We start from the raw sequence: 20,928 nt of genomic DNA on the forward strand, positions 1-20,928 counted from the left end.
CACAGGTAGCCTTAGCTATCATAGAAAAATAATTCTGACTCTCTTGAGCTGGAAAATGAAGAAAAACTCATTTGCAATTTCTGTCTGCCACAGAACTCCTTTCAGGAACAGGATTGGTGGCTGAAGCACATGTGGGTGGTAAGAACACCAGTGCACTCATGTGTGATCAAGGCCAAAGGCAATGGTACTCCACGAAAAGGAACTATCACATCCTTGGGGTTTCAGTAGCAGACAGAGTGGCTCAACTGCTGCATTATATCACAGGCTGTTGATTTGTTATTTGTTCAGAAACAATATTCCCATCATCAGCATATGACAGGTGAAGAACAAGGAAGATAAGCTTGAAGACAGACATACCAAAAAAAGTCATATGAAACAATCAGTTTTCATGGTAACTGACATATTTTTAAGCAGGACTTTGAATATAAATGCAATAAAATATTAAACATAGCATGTGGTGTTCAAATTATGGCAATACTCTCTCTTCTTACTTGGAGCTGGATTTCAAACTGAGTCCTGCAATACACCATAATCTGTTTCAACAGTTCCATTTTAAGCACTGCCATCAGCTGGATATGACCTTCCTGCAAACAACCTGTAAATTATTTATAGCTACATAAAATTAAAAATATAAAATACATCAAACTTGCAAAGTTTCTGAGAATATTACTTTCATGCCATTTTATTTCTTCACCATGTAAGTTAATGTAGTAATCAAGACTTTTGCCAACTCATCAGAAAACTGGATAGGTCAACTGATAGTTTATCAGCTGTGTATTGGTGAATAGTATAAGTACATAGTTATGGATGGGTACCAGATGGAGGCCACAACAACACTTGCAAAAATATTATGAACAAATATTCGGTACTGTGTAGATGGGGACAAAGAAAACAAAGCTGAAACAAAGCCAGAAGGACAAGATAACCTATCAGAATAAAATCAATGTTAGCAAAATAAATTGAAGAAAGATAAGAGAACGGATAAGAAGATAATATTCTCTAGAGTTTGCAAAACTCATTTTATGCAGTAAAAAGAAGAAGGAAATGTGGCCACAAGAACAAATAATTAATGAACTTTTAGAAATTACAACTAAATTCTGAAGTTGTTCAGGAATAGAGTTGGTTGGTTCGTTTTTTGCATAAATTACATCCAGAGAAATTCGGAGAAATTTATCTGAAAGACAAAAGTAGGAATTGAGGGGTTCCTTATGAAACGGAACAGCAATCAGTGCTTAAGGTGCCCAGAATGTTAATGACTGGAAGACATGGGAAAACAACATTAAGAGTCTGAGCTAATGCACCCTGATGGAAGAAGGAACACAGATGAACTCCAGTTAAGCAAAAAAGGAGTGTGCTTTTAAGAATCATCGATTTATCTTCACCTCCTAAGGCCTTTCCATAAATCCTCTCCCTGCACATAAAGACCAACCTTGCCAGTTTCGGATTTTAAGAGTCATGTTTGGTGGTGTTTGGTTTGGTGAGTCAGTTGATAACTGATCTGATGAAACAGGCAGAAATGGGATGTTCCTGAAAAAAGGTACATTTGATAGTTCTTTCATATAAGTATACAGCAAAATAACCACATAAAATTTAGGCTTACTAAATTTAGTAAAATTGTAAGAAATAACACATTAAACTACTGCTGTAAATTCAGCTGATGTTAGCATAGCTGCATTAGGAACAAATTTGGCCTAGTATGTTTAATATGTGAAGGACACAAACATGATAAATCAAAAATGGGGGCAATATTCCTGGAAGAAACATCATTTTATACCTCAAAAAAATGTGAAATACTTTCTACACTCAGCCTGACCTTTCATTTCATTTCAGCCAGATGAAGTATTCCTTTTTATCCTACATCGTTAAATTCCACTGTAAGAGACACCTTGCAAGAATGGGTCATGTAATTGGTTTATGACATCCATTTAAAATCAGGTATCTTGCAAATGCTGCAAAACAGAAATCCTTGAATGGTTCGTAATATTACCTTTTCCTACCTCTAAGTAAACCTAATATTTCATCCATGTATTTTTATTCCTAAGCACAAAACTTAAATAATCAAAATTTACTTCTACAATGACACCAACAGATGCCACAGTCCAATGTAATTTTGCTAATGAGAAATTTGGTGTATTGTGTCTGTAGAGAACAAGGACATTCAAACTACCTGTGTTTACTGTGTCGATTTCAGCTGATTTCACTAAGCTAAATCAAATGAAATTTTTTGGAAGAAGGGATGGAAAAATAATAGTCAAAACTACTATGGAGAAATAATTAAAAGTTGAAGAATGGTGATTAAGATGCTTACGGGGAAGATGCTATTTCTAGATGTCATTCAGAGGCTGCAAAAGGGATTTTCCAATGCCATGATCCAAAGAAAATGAAAAAGGTATTTCTTGAGAAAAGAACGGAGATGGTAGGAGAAAAAGGTTCAGTGAGCATCCAGTACTCTAGGTGAAACAGCAGTGAACTATTTGGAATGAAACCTGGTAGCTAGGCTCAGTCATGGTATATGATGACACTTCTGGGTAAGACCCAGCTTTTAATTACTTTCTCTTCCACTGATCGTTCATTTGGAGGTAAAAAAAATGTTTAAGACATTTCATACCAACTAGTCTTGAATGTCTTGTACAAGTAAAACATAAAGCAGACTGTCTAATGGTATTCATACAAAAAAAAAAAAGACTGCAAAGGCAAATACAGGAGAAAAAAAAAGCTACCTGGTTATCTTTATTGTAGAGGAAAAAAAAAGTCAAAATCAGAATAAATAAATACGTAAAATACCTTTGCTGCAACTAATATCATGGTCCCATTCCAACAAAAAAAGTGTTATGACACTTTCATGACACTGTTATTTCACAAGAGTTAAGCAGATCATTTCTGTGCACACGTAAATGGTCTTTTTCAAGAACTACAAATTTATGGATGATGCAGAATGTGAAAGTTCTGGGACATGCTACTTTGGTCTACTAAATTAAAGGAACCTCTAGATCTCAAGCCAGTTAGATCCATTCCTCTTATTTTCAAGCAATTCTTCTGGAAAATCTGTTCCTAAATGAAGGGCCGCAGTATAGCTAGGTGGCCAATGTATTTGTGCTAGAGGTAATCTCGCCAGCTGGCTCCACTGGAATCACTGTTCTCTTAGGCTCTGAAAATGGAAAATTCACTGCTAGTGAGGAATTACCATGGGAGAGATTGCTCTTGTTCTTTTCACAGAGAATGAGATAGGGCACAAAGAAAAGAGCTGCTATCATTTTTTATATGGTGTCTCCATACAAGGTCATATATTGGATGTGCCAAATACATGCCACCTTTTTCTTCACTTATCCTGCAATTATTCTAGCCCATAAAAGCAGGTGGATCTATTAAGTTCTCATTCTGTAGTTTTTTCACAAAAGCACATTCAAGGAATGACTCTTATTTCTTCAGGCTGAGGACACAATCACACAACCACACGTGTGTTCCCCAAGACTGAGGATTCAAGTTCCATCAAGACTCCTTTATCTGGGCTGCCTTCTGAACTGCAGGTTGCAAATGTAATAACATTCTCTGCTGGCTTTTAAATTCATTACTGAGGGGTCTGATTTCATGAATTAACATGTTCACACTCCTTTATCACCAGCCTAATCATTAGGCACATTTACACAGTATTTATTGCTCCTTATCCAGGTATTCCTTCAGGGCATTGACCACCTTTTGGAATTTCATCATTTGTGCTTAGGCTTCACATAAATCAGCCAGAAAAATACCAAGGAATTTCCCACATCCATTGCTTAAGCCATTTAAAACTAGGCTGGGTAAAACATTTGACAGTATGCTGAATAAAGCACTAAAGAATTTAATTTCCTGCTGTGGAAGTGGGAGTGATAAGATAATCTAAAGTAGCATCTCCCTGCCCAGTATCCATAGTTTCTTGATCACTAGTGCTTTGAAAAAATTATTCCTTAAGGCAGCTGTTTCTCAGCATTGCTCGATTTTTTTCTTTTTTTTTTTGTTTTTAACATTAAGACTATTCATTTCTTAGTTTGATGGCACATTTTAAAAATACTTCTATTAACAGCAGTCTTTTTTACTGCATATATCGTCATTAATCTCCATTATTATCCAGTTATATGTCTCTAAAGCACTCAGATCCTCTGCACCTCAGAGGGCAATTCACACCACATATCATTTCACACAGTCAGTTATGACATTGCATTTCTCAAGAGAGGAGGAAAGGGAAAAAGATTCCTGCACTGATATTTTCACTTGTAGCCCTTCCTGAATATACAACAGCAACCAGCAGACAGTAAATCCAGTAAATCCAGTATCTGGGAGTCAGACTTCTTTGCACAGACTGTATTCACAAATGCACTTTTTTATATAAAACAAATAAAAAACTCCAATGAAGATAATAAAATTACAGTTGAAAACAAACCTAGTGTCATATAATGTTTTAAAAAGATACCTGATGTTAAATGGACTTGTCATTCTAGAGTTTGAAACTTTGGAACAATTCTAATTTTCTTTTCTTTTAAAGATTACTCTAAAAATTTTTTCAAGCATGGTTCTGCAACCCCCAAGCTTGCTTTTCCACTGAATCTTTAATGTTAAATATCTTCCATCATTTTATGTATAACACTACTCATTAGGAAAAATGCATGTACTATTGATAAAATTTTAAAGACAATGTCTTTTAGACAACAGAAACTGTACTTTTTGATCTTGTGATGTGCTTTGTGTTTTCTGAAAAACCCTACTGAACATTGCAGATGGCAATTGATGGGTGTGATTGTTTAAGAAATTATGCACTTGAAATGATATTTCAACTATTAATGTTGTGCTGTTCACCCTCTTCTTTATAAAATCACCTAAGAAAATATTGTAATAAACACTGCAAACCTGACAAATTATTGTAATAAACACTGTGAACAACATGAACCAAGTTAATTCTATCCCATTGTTTATTCTAAAGAGGACACGTGGAAAAATAGCCATAGTTACTCAGAACTGGATCAATATAATCCTGTGTTTGCAATATGACTTTAGAGGTTGAAATAAGTCTTCAGGATTTTTTCTTGCTTTCTGGTTTCTGCTCCTTCCATTAAGCCAAACATTTCCACTGCAGAGAGAGAATCTGTGTGCTAGACTGATATGTAGTGTTGGCCACGGTATTCTGGTCCTCCTCACAAGGCAAATCAGAAATCGGATCTAGGGATAAGCTCTATGATGCTGTGGGACATTTGACACACATGTTCCTCACCTGACTGTGGTACAGAGGAAGATAAAGGAAATAGGCAAATGGCAACACAATAACGGACAAAGAATAATAAGGAATAAAAGTGTACCAATATGGGTGGGAGCAGAAGTCACATGATCACGTAAGACTGTAGCCTGGATGTGGAAGGAGGAAACATGCACTTGAGCAAGGATCCCAGGCAGCACAGTAGACAGGATATAATTTCTGATGCATGAGAAAAACAGACTTTTAAGGGTGGAGGAATCCCTCAAATTGGAGGTACCCACACTGGGGACCTGCAATTATGACTAGACTATACAGCTGCTGAAAAGTATTATACATGCTGCAAAGACAAGAACAAAAGCAAACGTGTATACACAACACATCAACGATATGCAACTACCTTCTCCCACTTTCAGGTCACTGTCATCTACGACTCTTATCCTGGAACACTTCCTTTTGCTAAAATTTGTTCAAATTGGTTAAAATTGTTCACCCATAACATCACTTGGTCATGATAGACTGTAAAAGAATAAGAAGGGACAGAGTATCTTAAAAAAGACATTAGCTCGGATCAAAATGTTCTCAGGTAGGGACAATTAGGGATTCGTTTTGGATATGGAGTTCTGTAATGTTACTGGAGGAACTGATATTAATAGGAATTGTGTCACTACAGGAGGCTATCTTTCCAAACATGGATAGTTACTAACAACAGGATACTGAGATTTCTGGATGCAGCAGCTCAGAGAGTTCTTCACCAATGAGTCACTAAACCTGTAAGAGGAAGTGCTATTTTAAATCTGGTAATTTAAATAGAGAAATTATAGAACTTGTCATAGAAAATAGTCTCTTGAAAAAATAGACAATTGTGCCCTTCCCATTAGGCTTTGTGAAGAAAATTTGAAGAGGTTCTTCAGCCTATAACTAATAAATATAATCATGTGAATAAATACAATTAAATAGACAAGGTAAAAAAAAAAAGGACAGCTCTGCAGTGAGGAGGGAATTGAGGTGAAAGAATGTTTATATACAGCTGGGAAATCACATACAGATTTTTTTCTCCCATAAAAAGGTGATATAGAATATGAGGACAAAGTTAAAACTGGAAACAGGATTCATGACATGGAAAGGAAAGCAACCATGTAAGGAAGAAGTCAGTAGTTTAAGGCATTCAAGTCAGAAGGCAGAAAGCTCTCCATCCATCTCACAACATCAAGAAGTTTAAAAAATATTAAAAAAAAATATGGCAGTGTAGTCTTATCAGATTTCTTTTGTAAAATAAATGTAAAACATAAGATAAGCAAAGTTGGAAATAATATTTCTAACTATCAAGGCAATGAGGCTTTGGAATAACCTTACATTAAAAGCAGCAGAGCAAACAAATAGAATTTTGATGAGTCCTGAGAGGTTTATAAACTGAATTACACGATGATGTTCCTGCCACAGGGGGTATATTCCATTCATGTAGTTCTTTTTGTCTTTCCCCCTTGTTATCTTCATGCACTAAATTTGAAGACAGTTTGCTCAAACAGCAGTGAAAGGTACAAGAATTGGTTAACACAGATCCCACTTTATTTATATCCCACAGAACCAGATGATCTCTTAAGAAGGGAAAGAGAAGAAATAGCAGACAGACAGTCCAGGCATACCCAGAGGAAAAAAAAAAAAGGATAAAATAATTCAACATTTTTAAGAAGGACTTAAGAGTTGAGGTGAAATAAGGAAGAATAAATGATTGATAGAGTGGTAAATAATAATAAAACACTTGTTTTTCTTTATTGTTTACTTATCTCAACATGTTTCTAATATCAATACAAAAAAATCAAGAAGGGATAATCTCTATCTGTATTCACAATACTTTAGTATTATTATTCATGTAATGATTAGGAACAATATGCTCATAACCATACATTTATACAGAATTTCACAAGAGAATAACATAGCTTTTGTTTTCTGCAGAACTCAGGTAAAAGTCAAGGACAAATTCCTCTTCCTCAAACATATCTCTTAACTGGAATGATGTCAACCCAATGGTGCTCTGTAACCTTTACCAGCCAATAGGCAATGTATTTTACTGTAGGCCTAAATGAGGACAGTATCAGAAGCACTTCTTGTTATCATAAGCAATGTCTTTCAGCTAAAATAATATCAAAGATCCACAAGCTGCTTAACTACGTCTATGAAAATTACAACAAAAAGAAATCAAATGATTGCCCACAAGTATTATTGCTAATGGTAATCTGATTTTTAGTTGGTTAATGAGGGCAAAAGATTGCAGGTAGCTAATCTTTACTGATATGTGAGGTTATTTTCCATTGCAGACCTTGATCCATGTGTTAAAAAAAAACTCTTCTTTTCTTTTTTCTTTTTTTTTTTTATAATTGGGATACTGTAGAATCCATAATGCTAAGTTCCAGGACACCTATTCATTGTTTAATGTAATGGACATGTGCTTTTGGAATTATTTTTTAATTTGGAATTTGTTTCACTAAGGCACTAGCACGTTCTAATTCCATATTGTTATCTCTTCTGTAGCTGAAAGATAAGTACACTTAAAATTTATCTGAAAACACAGATTAGGGGTAGATAATTATAGTGTTTATCTGTATATTGCATGTCTAGCAGTATAAATGCATATTTACTGCTACATAAATTTATGTCTATATAGAGATACTTAAAATCAGCATGTATAAATATGATTATTTATATCTATGCTTTTAAACTGTTACTTTAACTGTTTAGGAAATTTAAAATTACTCTGTTCTTTGAAAATTTAATATAACCAATATTAATTGTATGAAGAACCATAAAATCAATGAAAGACCTAAGAACAATTAAGAGCATGTATTTATATCACATATCTCAAAGAAACATGCATAGCTAAATAGATAAAAATATTCCTCTTCTAGCTTTTCATCTTTTTCTGTTAAAAAAAAAAAACAAACCATACTTTTATCTGTTTAATCAGAAAGCTATGACCACACAGCTATATAGGAGGTTATCTGTGTGGAACAGAAGACAGAAAGATATGAATGATAACTATCAGATTACATTTAAATTTGATATTGGGAATGTGGCTTTAGATGTCAGCACTATATCTCTAATTAAAAGCAATGGCACATCCTTCCTAGAGGTGTGTAGTTCTTGCCACTAAGAAACGACATCCCTTATCCTCAAAGCTAAAAGCAATAAAAGGCTTCAGCCTGTGCCAGTACTTCTGCGATCCTTTGCAGTCCAGCGTGTATTTTGTATTCATTCTATAAGGTAATTTGTTGGAATTCAGTATGCTATGCTCTGATTCAGCCTACAGATTACATTCTGTAGTAGAAAAATAGCGCCAGTCAAAGACCTCAGTACCAGAAGTAAATCCAGAAACCTTAACCATATTTTTCACAACAAATTTTAAAGCAAATCCAAGTAAAAAAAAAAAAAAAAAACAAAACCAAAAACAAACCACAAATAACACCACTCACCACTATTGGGACCTAAACAAGGAAACAGAAATGAAAAAGGAAGTCCAGTTTCTGTACAGAAAACAGCAATGCAGCAAAGGGTCACATTTGTTAATTAGCTGTTCTTTTAATGATCCATTAATATAACAAGATACATATTTAGTGTGATGATACTGGAATGATCCCGGGTTTATGCATATTCCTGATTAAAATATCTCTTTATCTAAACCATTTGCTCCCTGATTCTGGAGTCCCTGCTTTATATGTATTTGTCATTTCCACATGCAATAGATGTTAGCACTTCTACCAGTAAGTTAGTATGGAACCACCACCAGTGATTCTTTTTCCTTATATTGCAACTCTCCTAAGATACTAATACACTGAAGTCTTCAGTTTGTAGCTGCTGAAGAACACAGAATGACAGCCTTTGAGACTGACTAAATTCATGATGCAATCTTGTGATTTTATGCAATTTATAACTAGATAATTAATTATCTGTTATTCCTGTCTATACTTTCATACCTGTTCCTATTGGACCTTCTGTGGACAGCAAAGTTATGTTCATGTGTCTATCTTGGACACTGTTATTTACATTCCAAAACTATTTTGTTTGAACAGCACATATTCTTGAGGGCATGGCTGCCACCCAGGGGGGATCTTGACAGAAATTCGCCAACAGGAACACCCTCCCTGGAAAGGCAGAACCCCACTGGGTGTTGGCTGGGTCGAGCAGTGCCAGGGAGCAGATCTGGGGGATGGCCCTGGCAAGCAGCGAGCTGAGCAGGGGCCACCCATGTACCTGGGCAGCAGTGAGGGACAGCATTGCCTGGGGATGTGAACACAAGACAGCCTGAAAAGCCAGGGAAGGGATTGTACCCTGTACGCTGTGTTCTTCAGGGCACATCAGGAATATCACCCTGCATGCAGGAAAGACATCAGCAAACTGGCTGGAGGTGAGATGAAATCACCAAGGTAGTGGGGCTGGAGCCCTTGCCCTGTAAGAAGAGGATGCGGGACCAGGGCTGGTTCAGCTGGGAGGAGGGATGGCTTCAGGAGCATCCCCAGCACCAACTGGAGGGGATGGAGGAGATAGATGCGGGTGGACTCTTCACAGCAGTGCATGGACTGAGGGTGAGAGGCAGTGGCACGAACTGAAATAGGAGAGGCTCAGGCTGCAGGTAAGGAGAAGCCTTTTCCCCAGAGGACAGTCCTGGAGTGGAGCCAGGGCCCAGGGAAGCTGGGATGTCTCCTGCTTGTGGAGTTTCATGCCCTGACTGTGTGAAGCCCTGACCAGCCTGGTTTGACGCCACGCGAAGCCTGCGCTGGGCAGGGGCTAGGACTGGAGACCTCCCCAGGTCCTTGCCAGCCTGTGAGAGTACATGGGTCTGTGATTCTTGTTGAGAACAAACAGTAATTAGGCTTGCTTTGGGTTGGTTTATAGCACCTAGAATTAGAGTGATCCTGCCCTTCTGTACCTTTCCTGAGGTACTTGTCCACTTTCCTCATGCAGCAGAATTTGCCTTGATGCAACTGTCTGCCCCAAATCCTCACATGCTTACCTGTTTTTTTTGTAGTATTAGACACACTGCTTCTTTCTGCTCAATCCTTAACGCCTTTCCATTCATCAGTTCATCAGTTCAATCAATTTATGCCTTGTTTATTATTTCCTGTTACAAAAAACACAGCCTGTTCCCTACACTTTCCCAATCTCCTATCTCTTTTTATCATTTCCCATGACTATCTCATTTCCTAATGCCCATATATCATCACAAACACTGAGAAAAAACATAGAAAATGGAGACCCAGAAGATGCTGCCAGAGACCTGAACATGAAGTCAGTTGCTAATATATCATTATTCATATCTACACCACCAAATGAATGCAAATTGAGCAACTATAAACTATCATAAAGTTAATTTTACACACATTAAACAGTCTATAAGGATTTAACCACACAATTTTCCCTCTGCTATAAATTGTGCAAAGTCAGTGGAGCTTGCTAATGTGATTTTTCTTCCATTCTGTATGCCAAGGCTGATACAAAGAATATAGTACAAAATAATTTTACTAACATTATTTTGCATAGTTTCTCATGGACATTTAAGCACAGAGATACTGAAGGAAACTAAATGACTGAGCTATATCTGCATATGATAATAGTGGGAATTTCCAGCAGTACGGGAAATGTGGATTTCGTTACATACAACACCAAGCAAGCACATTTTTTAACACAATTAAAACATTTTTTTTTGAAAAAAATAAGTAAATGTCTGCATGTCAGTGACATATTCCTATACTGTAAATTAATAATTTTTGTTAAAGTAGTAATTTAAATTAAAATGCAGCTATGTTTTCTGAAGTTCAGAAAAGCCTATGCTATGCACTAAGCTTAGCAGACTGTCAGTTCAGAAACAAGGGGACAGAAAAAATAGCTGCCTAATATACAGTATTTTGTTGTTACAATTTTTCTTTCTCCTTTCATCACTGCTTTTCAAGCAATTTCATCAAAGCAGACACTAATTCATCTTGTCGGATTTTAAAACCACAAAAAGCAAGTGGTTTTGAATTAACCATTAAAAATTCACTCACTATTACTGACAATACTATACCTAAGTTCTATTTTGGATATCAGGCTCCCAAGAAATCCACCAGCTTAAGACAAAGAGGTAGAATATGCTGATTTTTTGGGGGGTGAGGGGGAAAAGGGAACGAAGAAATAAAAAGCTCATAGAGCTGCTTCTGGAATAAATCATTCCCATATTTTCTTCTCTGTAGGTTAAAACCAATGAGAGAAAAATTCATACACACATATTCCAAACTCTGTGGATCCAGCTTCCCTATATGCCAACCACTGTAGTTGCTAAATAGACACAGAGTATCCAATATACCTTGCAGGTCCTTAGGCCCATTTCTTAATATGTTTAAAAAATAGTCTATTTGACTGGTTTAGATTCATATATGGAAGCCAGAGTGCTTCATCAAGATTGATGTAAAAACATGGAAAATCCTTCTACAACCTATTGTATCACAATTCCAGTTTAAATCATAGAGAACTGAAGGCAAAAAAAGTTTATCTCTGATGAAGATAACACAACTGGTCAGCAATGCATGCAGGAATAAAAGTCACATCATACCTTTCTTGCAACACAAAAATGCAACAGAATTTTTTTTCCCACGGGATGGGAAATAAGTAAAAATTTTCATCATGTAGAAGACTGCGTCTAGAATTTTCAGTGGCAAGTGAAGGAACTGGCTCTGAGTACTTAGACTGCATTAAACCTGTCTTTTGCTCCACATAAATTCTCAATAAAATTTTTGTTCCAGGTCTTAGTCCAGGCAAGGGCAAGTTACACAGCATCTGAAAACTGAATTCACTACACAGGGAGTGGTCAACAGATTTCTCTCTGTGATACATTACAGCACAGGGAAAACTCACCTCTGCATAAAAAGAACTTTCTAAGGGGTAAGTACTATAGTGAAAAATGAATTCCTGGAAGGATGATACCCCACCCTTCCTTCTTGTCCAAACCTCACTTTCTTCTGGTCCTAATGCAGATTCATTCCTATCTTCATCATAAATACGAATGATAATAAATACCTATCATAGTACATTCATACTCAAAAAAGATTGTTCCAGTGCCCACACTATTTCACCTGAGGAAGAGGAAAGAATAAATATTGTTGCTACTGAAGGAGATTAGGTAAGAATGACACAGAGCAAAACCCTACATGGAACAGAAATAAGCTTCCCATTCAAATAGTAATCTCTCTGTAGAATGATAAATAACTAAAACGCTTTGGATAAGACATTGTAGGCATAAAAGGTTGTACAAGATGATGCAAAAATTCAATACATTTATTTTGAAAGTACACTCCAGCAACAGTCTCTGTGTAGCAGAGAAAGGTAGTCATTTCAAGGCTAAATATGGTATGTCCTATATCATGTAGCATAATTTTTCTGATAAACCCATTGTTTCAACTCTACCAATAATCTTTTGCTGCTTGCTTTCCAAAAAGTCTGCAAAAAATCTGGTATGATCAGACTGACAAACATCTTGTTATAAGGCATAATGGAGTACAGCCAACATATTTGGATATGGGCCTGCACTTCTAATCTGAAAGCTACAAGTAAGGAGGAGAAACCATGGAAAGCGTACAAGAATAAAACTGAAGCTGACTTGAATGTAATCTTCAAATAAGGATTTAATAAGACAATTATGGAATGTTAATTAAAAATGCGAACAGATTAAACACATTCATCATGATTTAACAATTTAGTATGTGGCAACTGACTATTGAAACCACATTGTGCTTAATAGTATTGCAATTGAGGATGAGTAATTTAGAATTTATTCTGATTCTGTGGTCATCCATTCATAGCTTTTCAAGTAATTACTATTCTAAATCTAGATATTAGGAGCAGAGTAAATGCCACAAAGCTGTTCTGCAAGCAGCTGCTTGATTCTGACCATGTACAGGCTTTAGCCAGGTCTACAAACCCACTTGCTGATTTCTTTATCTGAACATGGAAACTTACGAGTTTTGTCTATAGGTATGCTTGTACAAACGTCACTTCTAAAGGTTTATGCTCTTGAATACCATCACTGTGAGCTTGTGAGCTTTATGGCAACCATACGATGAGGATCACATTAACATCCTTAAAAAAAAAAATAAATAAAAAAAAAAGAAGCGGAAAGAGACCTAGGGAAAGGGAAACAGACTTTTTGGTACTGACAGTGAAGAACTGTCAGTGAAGAACCCAAGCCTTCTGATTGTTGGTGTAAGCTATATAGTCATCCACCAGTGCTTTTTGCTGATAGTGAAATTGGCAGTGTCCTGCTTAGAACAGTTCAGGAACAGGAGTTTCCAAAATCCTTCATCAGTGTCCTAGACTAGAGGCAACTCAATAAACCAGAGCAGGGTATGATGGCACACATGACAGCTAGGAAATATGCACGCATACAGCCTTACTTTTACGTCAGAAAACTAAATTTAGACTCTGAACCCTGCCAGTGACTTTTCAGTAGTATAATTTTTCTAGGAATAATGCCCTGGCATAGCTTAGTGTGACCCAAAAAGGAGAAAGTTTAAGCATTTCTAACATTCTCTAATCCCTCCAATGTGCTACCTCTCCCTTAGATAGTCAAAGCTCCCAGGCTGGATTCTCCAGCCCTCATCCTCAGGAGGCAGCCTGGGCCTGTGTGAACAGGGAACAGAAAAAAAATAATCCCCCTTTCATTTGCAGTGATCCTGAGAGGCATTGACCAAGGGTGGAGGACTGCAGACAGAGTCTCTATTAACTGTAAGAGACAGTGTTGATCCCAAAGTCTCTATGCCTATATTCAGTGCAGCTAAGAAAGCTCTGTACAACTGGGAGGCAAGAGAAGTGTTCTTGAAAAGCCTGTGGTCCTAAAGCATCACAGACCATAGTTCAGAAGCCTCTTTATAACTACCAGAAGAGCAAAACTGAAAGAATAAGCTGTGACTTGTTCCTCTAGTCTGTTTCAGACAACTTAGTAGTGAGCATTTGCTAAAATATCTACATTACTTCAGACTTCTGAGACTCATGTTGCAAACATGGCATCTCAGTAGGCACACACACATTATAAAGGAGTATGTGTGTGTACCTATATCTGGAATTAGCTACACATGGCATATATGTATTATATATACAAATACAAATAAAGAAAGAAAACTAACAGAACTGCAAAGATATACTAGCCTAACAGAAATATGAAGGTATGAGGAATGGTAAACTTGCAAGCAGCTACAGCTATGCAACCACATTTTTCACTAGCGTGATCAGTTAATATTTATAAAATAGAAAATCAGCAAACTTTTGCCTACTAGTAGGAAAAAGTATTGTTAGTCAAGGATGTAATCTAAGCCCAACAAAAAGGAGCACTTTCCTCCAAAACTTGTAAATGAGCTACTCATTTCATCATCACTAGTTGTTAAAAGATTATAGCTCTTTTTACTCATGCTTTGCCTTCTATAGAACAATTCAAGGTGAAATTCATGACCTCAGGCAGAGGAGGAACTTTGGAATACCTAAGGCCAATATCTCATCTTCCTGGCTAGAGACCTTTTATATTATTCTTTCATTTACTTGATGCTTTCCCTTCACTCATTGTACGTTAATTAATAAATTCCATAAAAAATATTATATAAATTTTGCCAATGATATAAAAAAGAGGAATTACTCACTTGAATGAAGTAACACCTTATAAAACACTGATGTCAAGTTTGAAAAGCTAGATAGAACTATACGTATTTTGAGTGTAATAACTCTTCTTAACTAATTTCCTTCATGAACTATTTACAGTACAGTTGCAATTTACAGTTTCAAAAGACCTTTACTAAAATGCACAGAAGCAAGACTTGCACACATAAAGAGCATCCCCATATTGTATTAGTGCAAAATTAGCTACTAGTTATTTGAATTAAGCTCATGTAGAGTGGAAACAGTGTAATGAAAAAAGAGGTTCCAGTACTTCAGTGAAGCAAATAGAAAAGCTACTTAATCTGATGGAAACTAGGGAAATTTTCAGTTGTAGGGAAGAGGTATCTGGAACAGATATGAATACATTTAACTCTCAATAAGTACGGGGGTAGACCAAAGCTGTGTTTCAATTTTTCATTTTCCTAATGTGGGCAAGGCTAAAAACTCAGCCTTTCTAAAAACAGCTTCCTTTTCTCCTGCGTCAACTCCAGCACTAGATACAGTCACGGGACAGTTTTGGCAGCTGTGGGACCTAGATTCAAAGCTTTGGAATGTAATCTTTTTTTTTTTTTTTTTTTTCTGAGCAGTAGCGTCTTGATTGGTTTTCTAACAAAAAAAGAAAAATATAGGAACAGTTAGGGATCGAAAAGATTCAATGGTCATGCTTCTGTTTTTAAAGGGATGTAAATAATGTCATTAAGAGGCAATTAGAAAAATGGAGAAGAAAGGATTAGAATCTTTTGGTGTCTGAATACTTGTAGACATTTAGAATTAAGGCAATTGAAAATGCCAATGGACCATCCTACTTTTTGTTTTTGATGATCCACAGATCTCTAAACATATTTAATACTTTCCCTTTCTAAAACAGGTGAACCTTTAATATAAAAACTTTGATCAACTTAGAGCACTTTAGTCTGGAGGAAACAAGTAACAATTTTCTTAAAGTACAGACTGAAAAACATTTCAAAACTTCTGTGGCAGGAAATGATTTTCACTGAAAACAGTCCATGCTCAAAACAGCAAGTGGATAAGGAGCAGTCATGAATGTGGGTTGAATCATAAGACAGAAGTTTAACAAAAAAAGTTTTTTAAAGATTACTACAGTATATTAAGGAACTTGACAATTATCAGTTGTGACAAGAGTAACACAAAGGATGATGCTACTCAGTAAAATCAGAACACAATTTATCAGCCAGTGGCCAAGTGATTTTTCTGAACTGATGAAACAACTAAGCCAGGTTATATGGAAGAAGAGAATCCCACTACCCGCAGTCAAGTTTCCATTTCACTGAACAAACTGAAAAGGCTGCTCTCATCTCTAAAGATATGAGATTCTCCCACAGCAAAGATGTTTAACCTGTGGCCTAGGGGCATCCTGTTGTTCTAAAGAAACCAAGTGGTTATGGCATGAAAGTGAGCTTCATAAACCATGTTCTGCCATGCCATGCAGCTGGTACAGGTGGCTTGTGAGAAGTCTGTGCCCTAATTGTTTCCCACTGCTTTCCTTACCATCCCAGACAAAGCCCCAGTTTGATCTGGATCTCTCTGAGGGAATTATTTTACAGAGAACTCTTAAACAATTCCTGGTCTCTGGGTGCAAGTAGAAATTCAGGCAGCTCTGCTTTACACCCCAAAATATTGAGGACAATCTCATGGTTTTGCCAGGACAGACTCGTGATTTTCAAATAATTGGGTTGGCATCAAGATACATAGGACTGTCGTAACTTGCACTAGGGAGATCTGTTCTCTACAAAGAGCAAATACAAGGTATGGCTAGTCAGAGAAGAGTCCCTCCTATCATCAAAGCATTTTTCTTTATCTGCCATGTCAGCAGTTGCATGAGGCAGGCCCTGTAATTCCTGCGGTCTGGTGATTTCCCATCCCTAAAGAGTTCAAAGCTGGATTTTGCAGCACCGTTTTGTAACTGTTTAGAAATACATGACCTTAGCTGAGAAGCTTGGAAATTCCTTTGTCAATGGGCTGAGCATCCTCTATTGTTACACATCAAATAATTCAGAGTACAAAGGAAAAAAAATTATGGCTCAAAAAATAGCATGAATAAAATGTTCATGATATTTAAATTCTGAAAATCATCCCCTCCATCTGAAATGCATAAGCAATACACTGTAAATAGCAGAATCAGCTGTTAAACAGGAAAAAAACAAAGTTTAGACACCCATCTGAGATTTTCTTCACTGTATACAGGGTTTGCTTTCATTCTTACTTTACAATGATGTAGACAAATTCTAGTCAATAACTTTATCTCAGAATCTGACCTCAGCACAGAAAACTTTGAAATTTTATTTAATTTTTAAACCAATTTCTCAGTACAACAGTTACTTCTCATAGAGTTGCCTCAGGATTCATGAATCCTAAATAGTATTATCCCTGACTTTCAGCTACACATAAATAGGAATTTGCAGAAAATTGTAGGAGAACAATCTTTGGGAAGTTCTTTAAACTAGGAATTTCCTTAACCTTAAGTTTTGTTTCCACTAAACATTCTAAATCCTTGTGCTCCATTATATTTTGCTTTGTCCTAGTTCTTAAATTATTTTCAATATTTGTTCCAGAAAAGGAAATAAAACCAACATAATTTAGGAATTGAGAGTTTCATACCTCAGTGGCTTCCTTTGAATAATTTTGTTAGTGTAATCTCAGTTATTGGCTTTCCACAACGGAGAAAATGATAAAAATATAAATCTTCCTCTGGCTTCTAGTAATTTTGCCCCCAAAGTTAAATATAGTAGAGCTACACCAGTAGACTTGGGTTTTCATGCTTATACTGAAATGAAAACTAATGGCTACAGTATTAAGAGGCTAAATCACATTATTTGCAAGGATCAAAATGTAATTGAAAGATAAGGAAAGCATCTCTGTGAGTCATTTCAATGACCAAGATAAAGCCTACAGATTGTAGAAACAGGGCATCCACTGTGGTACAGCAAAAAAAATGACATACAGTTCTGTGTTCTTCATTGGATATTGACTACCGCAAGCTAAGATATTTGGGCTAACATACTTTTTAACACATAAACTTGCAAACAATTGCTTAAAACTGCCTCGCAAGCAGGTTGTGCAAGTATTTCCTCATTAAGCATATTTGCTGTAGTAACTGGTTACAAAACCCAAAAGCTCTTTTGCTCTCTCAAAATTTTGCTGTGAATTGCAAGGTATTATTATAACACCATTGCTAACAGCTTTAAGGCATAGGCCCAAAAAGCTACACATGTCTGCGCTGACTGTGGCCATTCTCTCATTTATACCATAAGAGGCTTATCTGGTACCCCTGGAAATGCATCTCTTCTCCCAAATGGTTATGGTGTTATGGTGATATTAATTTTCCACATTAGAATTGAATCAACCTTTTTGGATGCTCTCAGCTACCCACAGAAATAGTCATACATGGTCTTTTTTTGACGAGTGAAGACACATTCTTCAGACAGCAACTTCTAAATCTGGATCACCAGTCTGAATTTTCCCAGAAAGCATCAAATCAGCTCATGTCATCATCAGGGGAAAGTACAAAGGTTAAAGATTTTTATAAATTATAATTAAGACACTAGCTCCACAGCTTTCATTGAGGCGCTGCACGCACATTGATTTTGAAAAGTTACAAGCAGATAAGCCTACCCTATGTTAGTCACAAGACTCCTAAAAAGAACTAAAGTGGGAGATTCATTGTGGAAGTATAATAAAAGAGGCTGTTTTCTCTGTGTCTCATTTGTAAGAAAAACATCTTTGCAGTAGATTTTCTTGTTAGATACACCATGATCAGAGTGGAAATTACAGGACAAAAAGGATTGGTCCAATGACTTGAGAAAGATTGGTCCTGAAATATAGCTTGTGCTTTCAGTTCTGGAAAACTATACTCCATATCTCTGCCTCTGCAACAGTTTTTTTATAACTCCAGCCAAGCCACTTGTAGCATTTTCTTCTGATATGTTAGTACTCATGTACTCTTTGTTCTTGTGGATGCCTTACCATGTCTTCAGCATGACAGACAAAGATGCTGAGCACTCATGTTTGCATCTGACATCAATAGTTCCCCTCTGAACGTATTGCTATGACAGGTGAGGTGAATTGAAAAAAATGGATCCTTTTGTCTCAGACAGAGCACTCAAGAAAAGTACATGCTTTTGATGTTAATGTCTGTGAGCCTTTGAGTCTACATCTGTAAAATAGGAACAATATCCTTCCTATGCCACAGAAAATTAGGAAAACAAATTCACTAATATTTAAGAAACTGAAATTTAGAATAAGTGCCACGGAAAAGCCCTTGTTGAAGTTAATGCTTGTCTTTGACATAAAGTCCACGTAGCACACAGTAAACAAGTCGTGAGACCACACATACATTTAAAATATTTCAGGCAACATAAAGAGAAGTTAATTCAAGCTCTTCCATACCACCTGTTACTTACTGAATCAGTCATGCAAAGAAAACAGTATGTGCTTCTGTAGTTGAAGAGAGATTAGGCTGGAATAAAACTTCCTTAAGTCATATCTAAATGAAGATTGCAAAGTCGTATTTTCTGTGCAATATTCTTTCAGTGTATCTGTGTTTTCATACACATACAGCTGCACAGAAAGAGGATCCCAAGAATGACACAGCATCCTTGTGAAATGATAATAAAAAAAGAACACTACCTTGAAGTCAAATCTACGAATAATTTGCAGAGTACTTCCTGCTTGTGTGAACACAATCACGATATACTTATAAACAAGCATAAGACCAGCACAACTCAGAAAAACAATAAATCAGTTCACTGGTACCAGCAAAATAGTAATAAAATGCTGCTTGCTCCTCTGGACCACAGAGAATAAATGGTTTTAATAAAAAACAATTTCAGCCATAACTCCTCAGTGAGTGGACGGGGGTAGTGGAAGACCAGCACTGTCTATTCAATGAATCTTTATTGTCCTGACAGTAATGCAGTTGCTTGATACAATCCTGAACTGCCATAAAATTACCCACAGTGGCAGAACAAAGTGTTGGTTTTGCCTGATCTGAAATCTCTTCTAGCAGTTGTACAGCACTAAGGATAACTTGTCTGAGAGCAGATGGATTAGCACAAACACAGGGGATTGTTTAATGCCTTCACTTCTTTTGTCAACTGGATTCTTTGACCTGAGCAACAGATCAAAAGACATCCACCCCATCCTTCCAAAGTCCTAGCTCTACATGCTCCCACCAGTGATACTTGGCTAACATTCAGTCACACACTAAGTAATGTAACTTCAGGCATTGCCCTCTGAGAAAAATGAAAAAGTTGATTAAAAAGGCTGTAAGTATGGCTGTGCCAACAGTTAATTTTCTATAATCACTTTCCTTTTCTTTTCCTATCCTATAGAGTCTTTATTTCAAACTTTAATCCCTAAAATACATCACCAATTCATAGTAATATCAGAAGCTAATGCACCACCACTTCCGTTAAACCACAATGTGTTGGACATCATAATATATCAGCCCTTGAAAATATCAGACCTATGAATTTACTGCAGTTTAAAATCAGCTGGCTTGCTTTATTTCATATTAAATCATGGTTAAGCATGACTCCCAAGTTCTTTATTTCCACATTCTTTTCTTCAAAAACATCACAGAATTAGCTGCTAGACAGACACAAAATCCTTCAGACCTGAAACAAATATCTTGCCAGGCATATATAGAAGAGAGTGAAAATATATTTTTCATAAAACTGTTTTCCCTGTTTGTTACATTTCTTGGTGTGTGTTATACAGTTATTCTTTTCAAAGCATTATTCATATTTTACATAACCTGTAACTTCAACTTCACTCATTCATATATAACAAAAAATAAACTCCCTTTGCATGTGCAAATCAAACAATGGTAGCAAATTAGACTGCCAAAATTCTGAATGAGAAAAATTTTCATTAGAAAGTAAAAGACCAGTCTGTGCATCTTTTTAATGAAGCCTCATATGCGTTTGACATCCATCCTATGAACAAGTGTTCAGTTACATGGAATTTCCAATATTTTTAGTGTGACATTTTTATGTAGCAAATAGAATTTTGTA

The sequence above is a fragment of the Nipponia nippon genome, unplaced genomic scaffold (genome assembly GCF_047370975.1).
Source record: "Nipponia nippon isolate SJK-2023a ecotype South Korea unplaced genomic scaffold, ASM4737097v1 scaffold_8, whole genome shotgun sequence".
NCBI lineage: Eukaryota > Metazoa > Chordata > Aves > Pelecaniformes > Threskiornithidae > Nipponia > Nipponia nippon.